The 20,337-nt window shown below is 42.9% G+C and overlaps 1 pseudogene; it reads left to right on the top strand.

The window, feature by feature from the left end:
* Positions 1 to 11,817: 11,817 nt before the first annotated feature.
* LOC144752565 (hairy/enhancer-of-split related with YRPW motif protein 1 pseudogene) lies at positions 11,818 to 12,366 on the top strand (annotated as a pseudogene).
* Positions 12,367 to 20,337: the final 7,971 nt, after the last annotated feature.

The following is a 20,337-nucleotide window of genomic DNA, read 5'->3' as shown; positions in this document are numbered from 1 at the left end:
ACACAAACCTGTTCTCCTTTTTACCAGCACGGGGCGGCAGTAAAACTGTTTTTGATCCGTGGATTGCTAGGACAGGTACTGATTGTTGGTAAGAAGGCCCAAATTCCTTCTTGTCCGCGATCTTTTCTCTGACTAGATCACCAAGCTTTGGGATCCAGACAGGCCTTGCTGGGACGGTCGGTTTTCCCCAATGGTGGTTGGCTTCAGGAACACGTTGCTTTGTTTTGTTCTTAGTTTATTTAAGTCCTGTAAAACAGCCAAACGATCTTTGATATCAAATTTCTATTGGTCCACCACTGATGTCTGACAATCAAGGTCCGCGACCAACATTCTTGTCCCAAAAAGGACCTCATTTGGAGTGATACCCCCTAGAGAACTTCTTGGCAAGTTGTTAAGACTACGTTAGACACTTATTAGATGTTTGACCACCCGTCACCCAAACCTAATACCCTAGCTGTTATAGATTGCTTTATGTCCCGTTTTTTTCTCTCCACAACCGAATTTCCCTCAGGATGGAATGGGATTAGAAAACCTCAATGCAATGCCCAAATTGGCCATGGCCTCCTTATAAGAACGCAGGACCCTGGTCAGAATGTAGCGTGCCAATTGCGTATGTGCCGATAAAGACTCGCAAATCTTTTATAACAGTTTGAGCGTCAGCCAAGCGCTGAGGCCACATCCAAATGAAACTTGAACACGAATCCACTGCGACCATGATATACTTACAGTTGCCATCCCTTTGTAAGGAACCAGAGTGGTCCAGGTGAACGCAAGCTAATGGTTTATATGAAATTAACAGGGGCGTCTGCGCAGGACGTTTCACAGTAGACACTTTCATCTTTTGGCATATTTCACAATCCAAAACATAGTTTGTGGTTTGTTTCCTCATGCGTGGCCACCAATATCTCTGTTTTAATAATGACACCATGGCGGAAACACCTGCATATGCGGAGGCGAGCCCTTCATGTGCTGCTAGGATTGTTCCTAATCTATGTTCCATGTTTGGAATGACTCTATCCCCCACTCCAGGAATTCGAACAAACGGAACATTGTTCGCATCAGTTAAATATGAGTATTTGAGTGGAAACCCTTTAGGTAATGTTATACCACTGTCTTTGCATGTAGCATTGACTGCCAGCATTATTTAACTGTCTATTTTTGTTTTTGAACAAGTGATTACAGCTATGGAAGCCGTTTGCACAGCCCCCTCTGCTGCTTCATCAGCCAATGAATTCCCTTCAACGTGAACACCATCAACTTGATGACTCAGCGTATGTATCACATGAGTGTTTTGTAGTCCTTCTCGTAACTGAACTACTTGTTCCCAAAGCGTTTTATGGTTGATTGTACCACCTTTTGCATCTTTGAAACCGATTTGAAGCCAGTTTTGCAAGTATTGATTGTAAGATTGAACACAATAAAACGAATCACACACTATGAGTGTAGGGAATTCGTGATCTGTATTTTCAAGTGCCCTCTTGAATGCTTGTAGTTCAGCTCGCTGAGCTGTACAGACTCCTAAGGATTGAGTTTTAGTGACCATTGGTCTAAATTTGCCATCGCGCCAACGATCCTTAACGACCGTGTACGCCGCACTATAGGCTTGTTTACCCCCTATAGTGGGTTGAGCTGACCCGTCAGTATAAATTATACATTCATACTGGTCAAGAGGGAGAATTTCAGTAGGCACAGGACATTCTTGTTCGTTTTGTAGAAATGCTTGTGTTTCTAAATAAGGATCAAAAACGTATTCAACATCTGTTGCAGTAAGAGAATTAACCCATTGTATCCATCTCGGATGTAAAGCTTTAGCATTAGGAATGCACGCTTTTGTCACTGCCTCTAAGGCAGGTACAGGAGTTACGACATAATGCTTTTCCCCTGTGCTAGAACTCTCTCTTTTGCTACAGCAGTTTGAACAGCTGTCAGAATTTTTTCTGTTGAAGTAAATTTCATTTCTGCTTGTGTATACAAATGCGATTTGTATGCGATTGGTATTTTTTCACCTTCGTTAAAAGTTAAGTAGGTGAATCCGCATTGACCCGGAATTATTCGGATCACTAAGTTGCATACGTTAACGCATGTTTGTAAATGTTTAGTTGCCAACATGTCTGTTTGCAATGAACACAAAATGTATGTGTGTTTTTGTCTCCAATTTATTATTTTGAAATCAGGTTTGATTCATTCTTAGAGAGGTTTCACTCTTTCTGCATAATATGGAATGTAATTTCTTCAGAACATCAGGAAACCTAGAATTGACTGTAAGTTTTTCAGCGTTTTCAGAGGTTGGAGCAGCGCACACTTTTCTAAAAAGTTGGCTGCCAGGCTTTAGCCTTCACTTGATAATTCATATCCTAGAAAAAGGACGTTGAGATGGGCAATTCTTGATTTCTTAAAATTGAATTTGTACCCCTCGGAGGCATATCCAAGTATAATGGTGTTCATCCTGTTCAAGTGCCTATCCAGGCCATCGTCAGATATATGTGATCGACATATGACAATGCATCCTCATCATAGATTAGTAGTAACTCTGTTACCCTTGCTGAAAATAACCCAGGACTATCCTTGAATCCCTGAGGGAGACCACAGAAGTGACGATGTGTCCCCATTATTGAGAAAGCGGTCAAATACCTACTTTCTGGTGCAATGTTTTGACAAAAAAATCCATTCGAAATATCCAATGTGGTTTTATATTTTTTACGCACAATGTTATTTATTAATGCCACACTGTGTGCATTCTGCACAGCAAACATTTTGCAACAAGAGTTTTGATGTCTGTAATCCAATACTAGACGATTTGTATGGTCTGGTTTGGAGACAGGAAACAAAGGATTGTTCATTGACGAGGTGCATGTTTTAATCACCCCGTGGTATTCCAGTTAACTTAGGTCTCCCTGACCTGTTATTTAGCTTCTTGCTGGACTGGGTACTGCCTTTGCGCAGTTGGTTGATTTTTTTGTTGGATTTTATGGCGAGGCAAGTCCTTATCCCATCCTACATGATTTTTGTATAATGCTGGAGCTTGGGCCACTGCCCATTTCCGGGCATAAGTGTATTTTAAACGAATTGTAATATGGTTGGAGAAGGCTGGCATAATGATGTCCTTGCCATGTGGGCACTCCCTGACAAATTCTGGAGGCCAGTCTTGTTCAGCTAGAAGAATGTCCTAACCCTTAGAAAGTCGCTCCCAAAAGAGTGTTTTCACTTTTCGTGGTATGTCTCCCTCCATCTGGAGTGTTATTTCATATAACTTATGTGGAGAACTAACCCTGGTGTCTGCAGTTTCAATTTGGATGTACTCATTCAAGTCCACTGTCTCCAGAAGATCCTTCAGGTTCTGGCAAGCTATTGTGACTTCGGCTGCGCTGTCCAACATTGTCTGAGCCCATTCTTCATTCTTGTGTTGTGTCCTCAAGTTCCTCGGCATGTCTGATTTTTAGACCTGCTACCTTCTTTTTTCGTAAATTGAGTTTTCATGTTTTTCTGAACGTGTTGATCGTCTTTGGACTTCACACATTCTTCCTTGTTTTCTGACCGTCCTCTTCTTTCGGATTTCTGTGATGAAGTCTGAAAGGTAGGAGTGGAACGTGTATCAGTATCTTTATATCTATCAGGTTTTCTTAATTTATCCCCATTCCTGAGGGTATACCTCCTTTCAGAGGGCTCCTTTTGAGGAGACCTACCTCGGGAATGAAAACGCTTCTCCTTAGAAGTTTCTTTGCTATTTTCCCACTTCTTTTTTGAAGGAGTAGTAGTGTTTTTCGTAAAGAACTTTAACTGTATAATTCTATTAAATTTTTTACGTTACTAAGTAAGTCCGTGTCTGACATTGATTCAATGTCAGGGTCAGGTGTATAGCCAGCTAAAACCGGCCACGTAGCTCCTGGTCTACCTAGTGGACCGAGCCTGGTAATGTGATTTAAATGTTTTAGAGCGCCTTTAAACCAGAGCTCATGCTCCTGGAATGTGAGTGGAATTTCAATGTCCTCGAAAGGAATATATTCATCCGGTGGTTCAACTTCTTTATAGATGTTTCTTTCTGGATTTGCTTCTGGGAAGAGTATCCATGAATAGAATAACTCTGTCTGGTGATATTCATGTGCCTCTATCACAAAAACTGCCCTGCAACCGCTTGATGTTAGGCCATGTTTTATAAGTGTTATAGTGATGGCTTTCCTTAAATTTGGGGGAATGAATAGAGCATCCTCATCGTTTTTTTGTAAACTTGTTAGGTTGAAAGCTGGTACCGCGTTTTCGCCTGCAGCTTCAGTCCAGTTGTTGTCCTTGTTTTCGGTCATTGTGAAATGAAAATTGCAGAGCAAGTTTCAAGGAAACAAAGGTAAGTTGCACAATATTTTGGAACACTGTATCCTGCAGCATTGAACGAGCCAAAAACGAATACATAGGATTTTTAGTCCTACTCAGCTATGGCGGATATTGTCCTTCACCCACTCCAGACGACCATTGGAGTATTAGGAGTAAAGGGTCTCTGAGAAAAGCACAACTGAGTTACTTCAGTATCTAGCAATAAATTAGTGCCTTACCAAATCGCTTTTGGCCGCCATAAGTGTGGCAGGGTATGCTCAGACGTGAGTCCCTTGCTCACTTTGCCACTGGATTCAAGCAAGCCGGGCTGAAGATGGCTGTAATGCCAGAAACCGGTCCTCGGAAGCTTGTTTCCGGTCCAGGGAAGGCATGGCTTGGCAGTTCTGGCTGGACTGTTCCCATGAGGCACAGGGTCAGACTGATTTGCATATAGCCATGTCTGAACTAGGGTGGCAGAGTGGGCTAAAGAACGGTGATGGATTAAACCCAGATCTTTTGACTGGGTGTGAGTGTTTGATTGGTTCAGATGCTCCGTCCATCACCACCCCCTTTTGTACCGCTTTTGGCCGCCATAAGTGTGGCAGGGTATGCTCAGACGTGAGTCCCTTGCTCACTTTGCCACTGGATTCAAGCCAGCCTGGCTGAAGACGGCTGTAATGCCAGAAACCAGTCCTCGGAAGCTTGTTTCTGGTCCAGGGAAGGCATGGCTTGGCAGTACGGGCTGGACTGTTCCCATGAGGCACAGGGTCAGACTGATTTGCATATAGCCATGTCTGAACTGGGGTGGCACGTGGGCTAAAGAACGGTGATGGATTAAACCCAGATCTTTTGACTGGGTGTGAGTGTTTGATTGGTTCAGATGCTCCGTACATCACCACTCCCTTTTGTACCGCTTTTGGCCACCATAAGTGTGGCAGGGTATGCTCAGACGTGAGTCCCTTGCTCACTTTACACTGGATTCAAGCCAGCCTGGCTGAAGACGGCTGTAATGCCAGAAACCGGTCCTCGGAAGCTTGTTTCCGGTCCAGGGAAGGCATGGCTTGGCAGTTTGGGCTGGACTGTTCCAATGAGGCACAGGGTCAGACTGATTTGCATATAGCCATGTCTGAACTGGGGTGGCAGAGTGGGCTAAAGAACTGTGATGGATTAAACCCAGATCTTTTGACTGGGTGTGAGTGTTTGATTGGTTCAGATGCTCCGTCCATCACCCCCCCTTTTGTACCGCTTTTGGCCGCCATAAGTGTGGCAGGGTATGCTCAGACGTGAGTCCCTTGCTCACTTTGCCACTGGATTCAAGCAAGCAAGGCTGAAGACGGCTTTTATGCCAGAAACTGGTCCTCGGAAGCTTGTTACCGGTCCAGGGAAGGCATGGCTTGGCAGTTCGGGCTGGACTGTTCCCATGAGGCACATGGTCAGACTGATTTGCATATAGCCATGTCTGAACTGGGGTGGCAGTGGGCTAAAGAACGGTGATCGATTACACCCAGATCTTTTGACTGGGTGTGAGTGTTTGATTGGTTCAGATGCTCCGTCCATCACCACCCCCTTTTGCACCGCTTTTGGCCGCCATAAGTGTGGCAGGGTATGCTCAGACGTGAGTCCCTTGCTCATTTTGCCACTGGATTCAAGCAAGCCCGGCTGAAGACGGCTGTAATGCCAGAAACCGGTCCTCGGAAGCTTGTTTCCGGTCCAAGGAAGGCATGGCTTGGCAGTTCGGGCTGGACTGTTCCCATGAGGCACACGGTCAGACTGATTTGCATATAGCCATGTCTGAACTGGGGTGGCAGAGTGAGCTAAAGAACGGTGATGGATTAAACCCAGATCTTTTGACTGGGTGTGAGTGTTTGATTGGTTCAGATGCTCCGTCCATCACCACCCCCTTTTGTACCGCCTACCAAACCGTTGGGCACCATGTAGTGTAGTTCCAATATTCCCAATAGGCTCTGCGCATTGGAATAATATACACTATAGATTTGACTTAGGACTGAGGTCAATATGTCTCTATTGAGTATACTAACCTTAATTGTGTGTGCCAGCTAACTCAGAGGTCACTAGAAACTTTCTCGAGTAAACAAAAAAGGGATTTGTCTCTGACAACTGCATAAACATTCCAAATCAATGTGTGGGAGGGAAGGAATACGTGATCCTTTCAATTCTCTTTAATCATATGTTATCTAATCAAAAGAGAAGGATCACTTGTCCTGCATAACATTGGGTATTGGGGAACGGTTCTTTCAAGTCTCAATGAAAAACCCTCATGCACGTGTTGGTTGATGGTAACGTTAAGCGGTATATCTTTGTTCTCCGCTTTCCCTCACACGTGTCTGCATAATCATAGGGTTTAGTGGTTATGCAACCTCCACCAGGAGGTAATACCCTTTGTTAAAACAGTAGTGACCAGTAAAGGTGCTCGTGATACAGTGAAGGTGTGTTAAAAGTCTCTAGGTCCCAGACACAATTTTTTATTCATTCCGGTTTCAAGAGGCAATAAAATTAATGTAGGTGACTTGGAGTTATTATGACTCATTCACACTAGAAAAATGGTGTAGGTCAAAATGTTTCAGCCCTCAATCGCCAGAAGGTCGGGTGGGCTTTCTTCAGGACCGGGGGGTGAAGTGTATAAAAACGTGAAATATACTCCTAAGAATTACTTAGTGTATCTGTGTTGAGGAACATCATTTAATGTGGTTCCTAAAGGTCCTATGGTACCTTCGAACGGTTTAGTTAAAACCTCATCGGGATCTGCGTGGGTCAGCGGGGCCTGCTGCAGTCACTCCGTTATTCTGCTGGTTCTGACTCTGCCACTGATGGTCCCGGACTTGAAAGAACCGTTCCCGCATACCCAATGTTATGCAGGACAAGTGATCCTTCTCTTTTGATTAGATAACTGCATAAACATGACAACTTTGTTACCCCTAGAACCGAAACAATATCTTCAGAGTCATGGAAACAATAAATAACTATTTCATGCAGTCAATCGTGCATGCTTTATTTCTACAGAGTTTGCACAGAAATAGAGAGACAGGCGTTTCAATAAAAAGGGGTTTATTGAACAGTCTTCTTTATCATGCAAGAGAGCTGAACTGCTACAATCATTAGATAGAAAGTGAAGTATAATGCGTACAGCGTAAACAGTAATATAAAATAGCATTGTCTGTTGCTCTGACATATATAAAATTACGTACATAAATAACACAGGCTGAAATACTCAACTGGTGCTTCTAAAATACACCTACCCCAGTGTACCTAACCTAGGTCTAGTATGAGGGAAAAAGTAGGTGCGGTCTTTAGCTTAAGTTTAGTTTTGCCGAGAATTGCCAAGGGTTTCTCTAGGTTCTAATCAGCTCCATACCTTAGAATGAGAGAGGTTGGTATCTCTTTCTCTGGACTCAATTTCCAAACACCCCACAAGGGGAGTCAGAAAGACTGGAGCTGGATTCTTGGCAGGAGGATGACAGCTTCTGGTCAGTGTGTCAGCTGGAGAGTTGGCTTCCTTCGGCACTTGCTGTAGCGAGCTGCGTCGTGCAAGTAGGTAGTCGAACTGCACCGAACCACACCGTGCTTTGCTATAGCAAATGAAGGTATATTTATACCTTGAAGGTGTTTAGGAATGCCAGTATTGACGTAAAAGTCGGGCATATGAACGTCATGAATGAACCCCTAAGGAATAGCTGTACATGCATAATAAATGAGTTCTTGGAGAAATCAATATCCAAGCAAGGGGAAGTCCCTAACGGCTTGAGTCTGGTTTTCCAAGAAATCGTTGTGACGTAGATGAACGGATGGAAGTAGTCATGCCTGTATTTGGGTAGCATGGACTATGCCTAAATAAGTAAACTGGATTTCTATGCCTATATAAGGGTAACGTGAATTGTACCTATATAAGGGCATAAATCGGAAAATTCATTCGGAATCTAAAATCGAACACAACAGGAGCTTGACTGGATGGACCGTCACTGACAGGATGGGAGGGTGGAGCTGGGCCCAGCCCCACTTACACTCGAATAGGTTGTGTCCTGTCTCCACACAAAGTCCTGTATACCTCCTGTAGTTAGTCTGGAGCCAGGGCCAGGAAGGCAGGGCATTTGTGCACTTCAAAGGCATGCCTCAGGAAGCTTAACTCCACTTCAAAGGCACAACTGGATGTATATATACTGAACCTCTGACACCACCACCTCAGTACATTGATGGACCTGTGGATACTCTTCTGGGAAGAAGGTCTGCTGTGCTGCTTTAAGGACTGCCACTCTGCTGGATTGCTGCTCTGAAGATACTGCTGCACTTCTGGGCTGACCTGCTGCCCTCTTGCCTGGGTGTGAAAAACTTGACATACAACTCTTGAACTCACAACCCAGAGTGACTCCAACGACTAGTTGGCTGGCCTCCTGATCTGAAGTTTCAGTGACACAATAGGTTTAATATAACGGTGCACTTGCACCTGGACTCTGCCATCTGTGAATCTATCTTTCCAAGTTGTGCAACCCCAGTCTTGGACCTTTGGAAGTGGGCTTAAGATGTTCTGCCAGCCTCTATGGATTTAGTGGGACCAACAAATCTCTGCTGTGAGGTGGCAACCCGAGTAGAATTGATGCATCTCTGCTGATGCATTGATTGGATTTGCCACAAAGACCCGCATCACCACCATAATCCATCGGAACCACCACTGCATGACACACCCTTGGTGCAGGCCCTTGCATCCCTCGTCGACGCCAATCTCAATGACGATGCCAGACTTTGCATAACAGTCTCAACAGCACTTAGGAACCTACGCATCACCCCAATTGCGTGCAGTATCCTCTATGCCGGACCTTGCATTGTAAGCCCTGTCGACTGGATCCTTGATGATGACGCAGGCCCTCACATTGCAGCCTCACCGTATCTGGTAACCGACTCATTACTTTGGCTGTGTGAAGCATCTTGGATGCTGATTAATGCTACAATCTGTAAACTAGGATGTAAGGTACTTTGTTTAACGGGCCCATGGAAGCATGCTTAGGAGTCAAATCAATGATTCACTTCTAGTCGTGAGTCAACTTACTTTGAAGGTGGGGCAGTATATCTACTGTGCCGTCTTTCCGTGGAGCCATCTATGGTGCACTAAAGTTAAGCATCTCTAGCCAGGGGAAGGGAAAGCACAAGTTAGCAAAAGTATTGAAGTATAGAACTGAAAACGCTAAGTTGTAACTCCTAAACATGCATCAGTATTGTTTAAAAATGTCAACTTTATTTTCCCCCACGTGCTTGAATATTTCTGACTTCCCGACTATTTTTATCTGACTTGGTAAATCCTTGACCTTGGGTATTAGTGGTAAGACCCATGGCTCCCCATTATCATCTTCCCTAAGACCATAAGACACTCCAGGTGCATAATGGGATGAATGACTCACAGAAAGTATATCACTCTAAACTGTTACACTAGTTCCTTCATAAAGATTGAACACAAGATAAGGCACACACCTATGTGTTTAAGATTAATTAATGTATTATGGTGTGGTAAAGGGCTTTTGGATAATTTCGGCCACATGCTCCAACATGAACTCCACACTTATTAACTACGTGCATGACTGACAGAGTGCTCTAAGCTTACCTGTAAGAACACTGCTGTCTATTTTCCTCTTCCCAAATTTTCTTTACAAAATCTGTGCAGTCGAAGTTCTCTGATAGCAGATGGTATGATGCCTTGAATCTCCATTGGACCTCTGACTATTCCTTGAACTGTTTGTACTGATCCAGATTACTTATTACTAAATCCATCAATCCTGGATTGCTTTGGATGTGTTTAAAGCTAAATCACAAAGTTCCTCATACAAAATGATACTGCTAATCTTTTTGTGCTATTTAAACCCTTTATCCTCGTTACTGGAATAACATTATTCTGATGAACATGTGTGCTTCATTGCTAAATTATTTATTTCTAACTTTGGCAAATCATGCCAATGATTGAGTGCTGTGAATTGGAATTACTAATCACAATGTATGTATGAACAATGAATTTTGACATTACTTGTTGAATTGCAATTCTTTTGACTTCATGACGCAACTAGCTCTGCTCTCCTTATTTGACGAATGTATTGCTTTGACCTCCTATACATTTTGGAGGAATTGTTGTCATTTTGGAACATAAACAATAATTCATATATGACTAATGGCTTGGGCCTGATTAAGATGTCGGGTGGATGGTCTAGGGACCGACTGACCTCTGATCAGCGGCCCGACACCGCCATTACCATGCGACCACACATGGTGTGGTCGCATACTCCCATTTCTCTATGGGAGCTTGTTCTGTGGCAGTAAACTGCCCGTAGCACAAGCTCCCATGGAGGAATGGGAGATTATGTTAATCTCTGCACCACGTGCCGGGGACCTCAAGGTGCCTGCCACACAATGCAGAGAATAACCTACGGTGCCCCCCCTCGGCCCCCAACTGGAGGCCGTGGAGGAATTTGGGCCGTGCTAGGGCTTAGAAAGCCCAACATGGTAACGTAATCCCAATAGCAGAAACACCGTTCTCAGGGATTACGTTGGAGAAGGGGCGAAACAATGTTGGCTATTCATGTAGCAGAATTCGATTGGATCAGAAGAGAAATAAACTCAAAAAAAGAAACACTTTTTGACTACTCTGCACGTTTCTATCCATATTGGAAATTGAACAAACAAAATGATTTCATTATCCAACTCTGTCCTTCTTACAGTCTATTGGCTTGTACCTTACCCTGACAAGGATTGCGGTTGCTACTTGACCAAGGCTCACACCCCAGTGAACCAACAACCCAATTTCTCAAAACTTCTCATACAAAAACGCTCTACTTTTAAGGCCCTTTGCAACACGTATCAGGCGCTTAAACTTACATTTTATTCATTGCTCCTTATTCAGTTTTTGACACAGTTCTCAGCCAGTCCATGTACAAAGTTTCCACGATATACCTGGGGGATTATTTGCATGTGATATGGTTTTGGTAATGCATTGAAAATCATTTGTGTTGGACATGCAACATTTCTAATTTGTTTGACAAAGAGTGACACGTTTAATTAATAAGCAATCAAAACAAAATACAAAAAGTTTCACCTCATCCAACATATGTATTGAGCCACCTACTCAACTCGGGGAAACCATTGTGTGCATTGCAACAATGTATGCATGGCCTGCATTAATTCTGTGCAGCTGCACTACCCCACCCCTCCTTGGCCCCTGATTCCAAAACCATGCAGTCCACAGTCTGTGTAAAGGTCCTACACCACATACCATCTCTGCATACTGAAATAGGAGGGAAAGAGAAATCACAAAACCACAATGCTCTTCCTAGTAACAGTTTTCATCAGTGACTCAGGGGGCGTCAGGTTTATTTTATTTTAATTTATTTTAGGAGTTTTCTATAGCTCTGGCCAGACACAAAGGTATCAGAGCGCTTTACAACAGTCGTTATGCGAGAGTCAAACAATCTAGCAAAACGTATACATATTAGCTCCAGGTGCTTTGAAAGTTTCAGCACAATGTACCACATTGATGCATGGTTGGGATTCAGAGAGTGCCTGGCAGAAGTGGTGTGGTATCTCAGCATCATTGAGGGGCTGGATACCTCTGACCCTCTGGTCTCCCACCTGAACAACTATGCCTCCCAGCGGGAAGCAGCCAGCAGTGTGCACACGGGCATCAGACACATCCCCTGGGGTTCCACCGGGTTTGGACATCACCCTCACTTCACCCACCTGCTGATGCTGGCACAGAACGGCCACAGCAACACCAGCACAACAGCCTCCTCCACAGAAGCACATCACCAAAGTCGGCTAGTGGCCGTCTCCTCACACCCGAACACCCCTTCTCTAAGAGTGCCCCCTAATGGCATTCTGACATCTGTGCTGCCGGTCATTGCCTCTTCAAAACTCTCTAGCCCCCTGTTATTGTCCATGGCGTCCTTAACTGTGTTCCCTTTTTCATTTGGGTCTTTCCTCTTGCTATCCCCAAATGTACTGAGCCAGTCTGGACCAGTGCTGGCATCAAACATTGGCAAGCCCTACAGACCATGGGTAGGGGCTTTCTGAAAACTTCTGTACCGGTTTATGGGGTAAAACAGATTATATAAAATCCAGCTGTGCTGGGTTGTACTTAATGCGTTTCCTACTGCTGACATTTGTAGTGGGAAGTGAGGGTAATGGTACAATGTTCAACAAACTTTTGTAAACACATTTTAAATATGGGTTTCATTCTTAAGCAGCAGCAGTTTTTTTATAACTAGTTGGTAAAATGTTCATAGCAGAAATAGAGAATGTTAACACATGTGTGACTTAGGTCTTTCTTCCTTATTTAACTTGCTTGAATTTATTTTCAGCCATAAAACCATCTCATCCACAACTTCCTTTTCTTGAAGGACCTTGATGAGTCGATTATGGGCAACCGTGTCGAAGGCTGCTGATAAGTCCAGGAGAATGAGTAAGCAACATTGGTCCATATCGAGTGGCTTGTGGATATTGTCCATGACATTGAGGATCGCGGTCTCAGTGCTGCAGCCTTTTCTGATGCCCGAATGGTGGGGGTCTAGAAGGTTGACACTGTCAATGTGTTGAGTCAGTTGTAAGAGGATACACCTTTCTAGGATTTTGGATAGGAGAGGGAGATTGGAGATGAGGCTGAAGTTCAGATCACTGGGGTCCAAGCCTGTTTTTTTCAGTTGTGGTGTGACTTGGCCAACTTTCGGGCAGTCTGGTATGTCTCCGGTTCTTAGAGATCTATTTATGATTTTGCTCCAGAGGGAGGCTAGGTTTTTTGGCCATTTGGGCGGGAATAGAATGTAGGACGTCGGAAGAAGGTTTGGAGGAGGAGATTAGATTGACTATCTCCTTTCCGAGATTGGGTTGAAAGATTTCTATGGTTTTGGGGGGGGGTTGTGTTGGGTCCTTTGTCCATAGTGGAGGGATCTTGTGAGGGGGACTGAGGTTGTTGTCCAGTGAAAGCTCCATCTTGGTGATTTTGTCACTGAAGAAGTTTGCGAAGTTGTCACAGCTCTCTTTGGATGCCTGACCTGAGGAGGATGTAGGGGGATTGGAAGTTTGCTGCCTAATGAGGCCGAAGAGTTCGTTGGGCCTGTTTTTTGCGTTGTTTAGAGTGCTGCAGAAAAATGCGGATTTTTCGTTCTTTATGTGGTTTTTGTCAATCGGGCAAACTGATTTGAGCTGATCGTCGAGGATTTTCGAAGGGTTATTCTGCCAGAGTCTTTTTGTAACTCTAAGTTGTTGCCGTTCAGCATTGATATCTGTGTTGAACCAGGATATGGATGGAATGTTCCCGCCTCTTTTTAGTTTCCATGGGGCAAATTGGTCCAGAATGGAAGTCATTTTTGTGTTGTGGAGGGAGGTGAGTTCTGTTGTGGAAAGATCCTCTGTGAGGATGGGAAGGAGATTTATTTTTTGTGCTGTCCATATTGGCTCTCTGGGTAGCCGTGGGCACAGGATGTGGTGGGTCGTGTCTTGGTTTCTGGGTCCTCTTGCAACTGCCGTTCACATGCCCAATTACTCACCCACATACCACTGACACATGCACCAACACAGCCATAAACACACTCACTCACCCATACAGCCCCTCACACATGCACTCACTAACTCATACAACCACTGACTCACCAAGTCACTCATCCATACAGGAAGTCAGACACCCCTCACCCACCCACATAGACACTCAGAAACTCATAGAGGTACTCATACAACCAATCACTCACCCATACAGAATCTCACGTACCCACTCACGCACCCATACAGCCACTTAGACACCAACTGACAGATAGATACAGACATCCACACAACCAGTCACTCACCCACACATTCACTGAGACACTTAATAATCACTCACTTATACAGTTAGTCATGCACCCTCTGAATCATCCAATGAGGCACTCATACACCCACTGATTAACTAATGTACCTTGGTATATATATTTAACACTCATCATCTCTTAAAAACACTCACAGTCACTGGATGATGTCATCAGTGATGTCATTTGAGATGTCATGAGTGATGTCACTGACCATGTCATGAGTGATGTAATACATGAGGTCATAAGCAGTGCATTGCTGGGCAGTGAATTATAGCTAGCTCACTAACTATAACAGCTGAATGTTTCTTGTTTTGTATGAGTGAAATATCCCCCTAACTATAAGGTCCCTGTAACCTTTGTTTTTTTCAGTGAATTTCTAAAATTTTTTTCTTTCTATTTCTTAACTATAGTGTCTGTGAAACCTTTGATCTTTTCAGTGAATATATCTATATCTCTGATTTTTTGCATACTGGTCTCCCCCGACCTCACTTTGTGTTTGATTGCATGGTACCCACCGACCTAGTCGGTGGCATGCTTCATCATCGGGCCCACCACAGTGGCACCGAATGTGCCCCGGGTGTGCTACAACGCCAGGTGACTGCGGAGCTGGTATATTGCTGCGTGTGCAGTGAAGGAGTGAGAAGTGAAAGTTTAAAAAGCTATACAAGAAATCCCAGCACCCGAGGGTTAACAAGTATTTAATAAACTGGGCCTCTGTTAGCTGTTTAAAAAGGCAAAAGGACAAAGTGGAGTATATGATGACCTCCCGTGTCCAGTGTGGTCTACATGTTTCTGCCAGTGCCTTTTATATTATAAGCTGGCTTTCCTCAGGACCAAAGTGTAACGTGATAAAGTGCAAATTAAATAATAATAAACTAAATTAAGTGTTGTGTCAATTTTTGACTATGTGTTGCGCTCGCTAAGGCGCTTTAACTGTTAGAGGGGGATTCCCTCAAGCTTTTCTACACAGAACACATAGGACAAGGACAAGACGTACATGGAAGAGTCATATTAGGATGGCATGTCTTAAAACCATGGTGGCCGGCTTTTAGGGCGGTGTACGGCTTAAATCCGGCTAGGGTGAGCTCATAACAATTGTATGAGACTGGTGAGAGTTTAGATACAACCGTTAGTGGGTGGTGGTGGGCTAAAAAACGAAATCACAAGGTGAGGTACAGGAAAGTACTAGTACTGGGTCCTCACTCTGTTATTTCTTGGTAAAAAGCCTCATGGGTCGCCTGGCAGAGAAAGAGACCCTGTGGAGATAAACGAGGTTCACAAGGCTATCTAACCTGTAGGGAGAAAAGAGTTCTGGCTTACCCCATTTTGCAGGACAAGTGGTCTGGTTTACTCTCGAGTAGTTCGGTCTGGTTCCTCCTTGGACCTATTCGTCCGTCTGCGGCGCCCGATATGAGGTGAGTGGGCCGCCTGGCCAGAAACGCGCACTACTTTCCTGCACATGCGCTGACAGAGCCACCGTGAGGCAGCGTTTATCGCGCACCCCTCCCTCTTTCTAACCCCAACAGGTGCATCGCATTTACAAACAGTATAAAAACTAAGCCAGGCGGCCCACTCACCTCATATCGGGCGCCGCAGACGGACGAATAGGTCCAAGGAGGAACCAGACCGAACTACTCGTGAGTAAACCAGACCACTTGTCCTGCAAAATGGGGTAAGCCAGAACTCTTTTCTCCCTACAGGTTAGATAGCCTTGTGAACCTCGTTTATCTCCACAGGGTCTCTTTCTCTGCCAGGCGACCCATGAGGCTTTTTACCAAGAAATAACAGAGTGAGGACCCAGTACTAGTACTTTCCTGTACCTCACCTTGTGATTTCGTTTTTTAGCCCACCACCACCCACTAACGGTTGTATCTAAACTCTCACCAGTCTCATACAATTGTTATGAGCTCACCCTAGCCGGATTTAAGCCGTACACCACCCTAAAAGCCGGCCACCATGGTTTTAAGACATGCCATCCTAATATGACTCTTCCATGTACGTCTTGTCCTTGTCCTATGTGTTCTGTGTAGAAAAGCTTGAGGGAATCCCCCTCTAACAGTTAAAGCGCCTTAGCGAGCGCAACACATAGTCAAAAATTGACACAACACTTAATTTAGTTTATTATTATTTAATTTGCACTTTATCACGTTACACTTTGGTCCTGAGGAAAGCCAGCTTATAATATAAAAGGCACTGGCAGAAACATGTAGACCACACTGGACACGGGAGGTCATCATATACTCCACTTTGTCCTTTTGCCTTTTTAAACAGCTAACAGAGGCCCAGTTTATTAAATACTTGTTAACCCTCGGGTGCTGGGATTTCTTGTATAGCTTTTTAAACTTTCACTTCTCACTCCTTCACTGCAAACGCAGCAATATACCAGCTCCGCAGTCACCTGGCGTTGTAGCACACCCGGGGCACATTCGGTGCCACTGTGGTGGGCCCGATGATTAAGCATGCCACCGACTAGGTCGGTGGGTGAGGGCTTTATAAGGAAAATATTGCTTTTTTCCTTTTTATTGTCTGACGTACCAGAGTCACTTAAATCCCCCCTCCCCCTAAACTAAGCTAGTCCACATTGATCTCGACATATAACCCAGGGGATACGGGCTAGCGTACCTAGTCCTCTCTCTCTCTTTGATCTGTATAATGATTGCATGGTACAACATGGCTGAGCAAGTGGACACTTTGCAATGTTATGCTCATTAAGACTGGCCCCAGATGTATATGATAGAATCCATCCGGAGCCCTTGGGGAGTTTTGGCTTGAGGTTGCTGTGCCAGTACAGAATGGCACGTTGGTAAAGGGGCTGATGCAATGGACATTGCTTTATTCAAGAGGATGACGCTGTAATAAATGTGTGCCTGCAGTGCCCGTGTTTATTAGGAGAAACACAAACATTGGCATTTGCACAGACGGGTCCTCCTATCATTAACATGACATTAGTAAAGCATTATGGGAGGAGTAGTCCTGGCCCATTCAGTGTGAGACTATGACGGTTTTGTCAATGAGGTTCGAGCTGCACATTCGTTGGGGAGTGGTAATTATATGTGTACTCAAATATTTATAGGTTGCAGTTAACAAGTGGCGCGCTGTTAGTCAATATTGCAGTTTATGAATATGTTTTTAACTCTGACACTGTACATTAGCACAGTATCTTGTACAATGAGCGAGATGAGACTTCACAGGCATTTCCCCAAGGTGCTTTCAAGTGAAAGAGTGTGGCAACGTAATGTACTGTGTTTCCCTTAAATTTCAATTTTGAGCAGCACGATTTTCATACATTTTTTAACTATGCGACTGGCGCGGTGGTTTCATATAATGGCCTATGGTGATTATTAAGTGTAAAACATCATGAAGGCATTTACTTTTATACATTTTCAGTGTTGAAGTACAATTAAATGGATGCTCTATAATGGTTCGGTTTTTGCACTAGGCACTTTTAATTATAAACATCTTGATGCACTATGTATCATATAGTTGCCGAAACCAATAGCCATTATGTACTTAGTATAAATCAAATGCCTAGTATTTATTCATTGATTTTAAAGATCATATATACAATTTTTGCCATCATCAATTCTTCTAAGTCTTTGATTTCAATATTGTATATAGGCTGTTAACATAATGGTACACATAAGACTGAGGAAGGCTGCTGTGTCAGCTGAAACGTGTCTCTCTATGTTGGGTAGGAGGAAGCTATAGTTAATAAAAAGGCCTTAACCCAAATAGTTAATAAGACATTAGGACCAAGTTTTTATAGTATTGTGATTGTATTTGATAATTATGTTTTTGAAGTGAACATTATTTGATGTATTGTGGAAAAGAAGATACCAGCTGTGTTTCACTTAAATGAAATAATTTCATGTAAAATTATTATTTTTGGATTCATATGTAAATGTTGATGTTTTTAACTGCACCAAGTAGAATGTTTTGAATTACATCCATATCTAATCATGTTTTTAAATCAAAATAATAGAAGGATATGATCCTACGTGTTGAGACATATGTATTTCTATAACTTAATTTCCTAGGGTTTATTGTATATTGCTGAGATTCATCACACTATAATTGAATAACACAGAAAGGAAAATGTTTGTTTATTACTTTGTATTACCCGGTCCTGGTTTACCTGGGAAACTCTCTTTGTTTGGAGGTCTTAACCCAAATAGCCCTTGTCTGCGTGCTCTTTTCCTGAAGATATATATTCACAGAAAAAACATAGGTTTCAGGGGTGTTATACTCAGCTGGACATTTCACTTGTACAAAACCATAGAAATTCCTCTGTTATAGTTAGTTCTGCTAACTATAACTCGCGCGCCCACAATGTACTGCTGATGATGTCACATATTACATCATTCATGACATGGTCAGTGACATCACTGATGACATCACTGATGAAATCTCAAATGACATCACTGATGACATCATCCAATGAATGTGTTTTAGTTTGAAATTTAACTATGTATTATATATATATATATATATATTACCTACTGGCGGTCGCCAGTAGGTATATATAGTTAGGATTTTTTCCCTATGGGATTTTTGAAAATTCTATGTCTAATAACTTTGGCGTTTGTGGACGGAATTGGCTGAAATGTTCAGGAAAATGGAACATTGTGTTTCTGAGCAGCCCCTGAAAATTTGGGGGGGTTTCGTCAAGGGGGGGCCGAGAAAAAAGGGGGGTCCCAAAACGTGTTTTTAACATTGAGTTTTCCATAGGGCGGTTGGCCTCACTTTTAGCCCGAACGGCTGAATGGATTTGCACGAAACTTGGCAAAATTGTAGGGACTGGTAGCCCGATGTGCCTTTGCTAGGTCTCCTTATATGTGCTTCAGTGGATTTTGAGAAATTAACGTTTAAAAAAAGATATATATCTGTAAGCGCGCTCTGGGCAGCGCTCCGGTTCGCGGACTTTACGCGTACCGGAACTTCGCGTAGCGAAGCTGATTGGCTCTCCGGTGTCTGTCAACATTCTAAACAGTCCGGAGCGGCCGCCATCTTGTCTCTCGGTAGGATTGAGAGACAAGAGGAGGCCAAAACAAAGGGGGAAATGACCATAAGGGGGCATAGTATATCCTCCCTGACCCCCTAGGTTTAATGTGGAGGCTTTAAAAGGGCCCCGCGGGGCAAAAAAAAAATAATTTTTTTTTTGTTTTTTTGCGTGGGTAGCGCCCGGTCCGCGAACCGGGAAGCGTTCTGGGCAGCGTACTATAATGAAAAATGAATGATAGACTTTTCAAATACTGTATGTTAATTGATTGTTGGTTTTGTTGATTATTTTTTAATTTTTTTATTTTTTAAGCAATTATTTATTATTGTGATTGTGTTTCAAAATTTAATAACATTTCTAACATTTAACTAGTTTATGAATTACATATAAAAATGATTAAAGACTCAAACAATTTTTTTATTTTACATACAATTTTATTTTTCAGATTGTTTTTCAAAATTTAATAGAACGTCTAGCATTTGACTGTCCGATATGTCCTCTTGTTGAGTGAACATAAGTTCCCACATTTGACCGTCATCATAATGGAGTAAATGATCGACAGATTCTACACATTGAAGTAATTCATAGTCCCGTGACTCATCCATGAATTCTAAGTCATCAATGGGTTCCATAACTTGTTCATTGTTGCTGTCCAGAACAATTTCGAAGGAAACATTCTGCTCACCTTCCATTTTATTGCTGTATAAAAAATAAATATATCAGTAGTGATAGGACACTGTTGGGTTTAAGTTCAGACAGGTATTTGTGAGTTTATAACAGAGAAGTAATCTATGGGCACTGTATGGTTTCAGACGTGAAGTAGTACTATTAAAAAGTGCCTGTGAAGAAGCCTAAGTAAATTCATAATTATACCACAGAAACCTAAATCAATCCATAATTATAATAAAGAAGCCTTTCTCAATGTCTAACTCTTACAGAGGGATAGTATATAACTATCTGAAAATGTTTTCAAATTTATAAAATAATATCTCACCTTCTAAAAACAAGTTTAAGTTGTGAGTGAAAATGATCTTGCAATGTAATTCAGGAAGTAGTAGTCAAAATGGCTGTGTTTCTCTCTCTTTCTTTATATATATTCAGGTACATAACCAATCAAATGTCAGGTAAAAAAAGTAGAAAATGAAAGTAACATTTTCATTGGTTGTCAATTCCAACACTTCAGATGTGTTTTGAGAAGTAATTTAC

The sequence above is a fragment of the Lissotriton helveticus genome, chromosome 5_1, assembly GCF_964261635.1.
Source record: "Lissotriton helveticus chromosome 5_1, aLisHel1.1, whole genome shotgun sequence".
Lineage (NCBI taxonomy): Eukaryota > Metazoa > Chordata > Amphibia > Caudata > Salamandridae > Lissotriton > Lissotriton helveticus.
The sequence above is the reverse complement of the archived record's forward strand: the minus strand, read 5'-3'. Positions and strand labels throughout refer to the sequence as shown.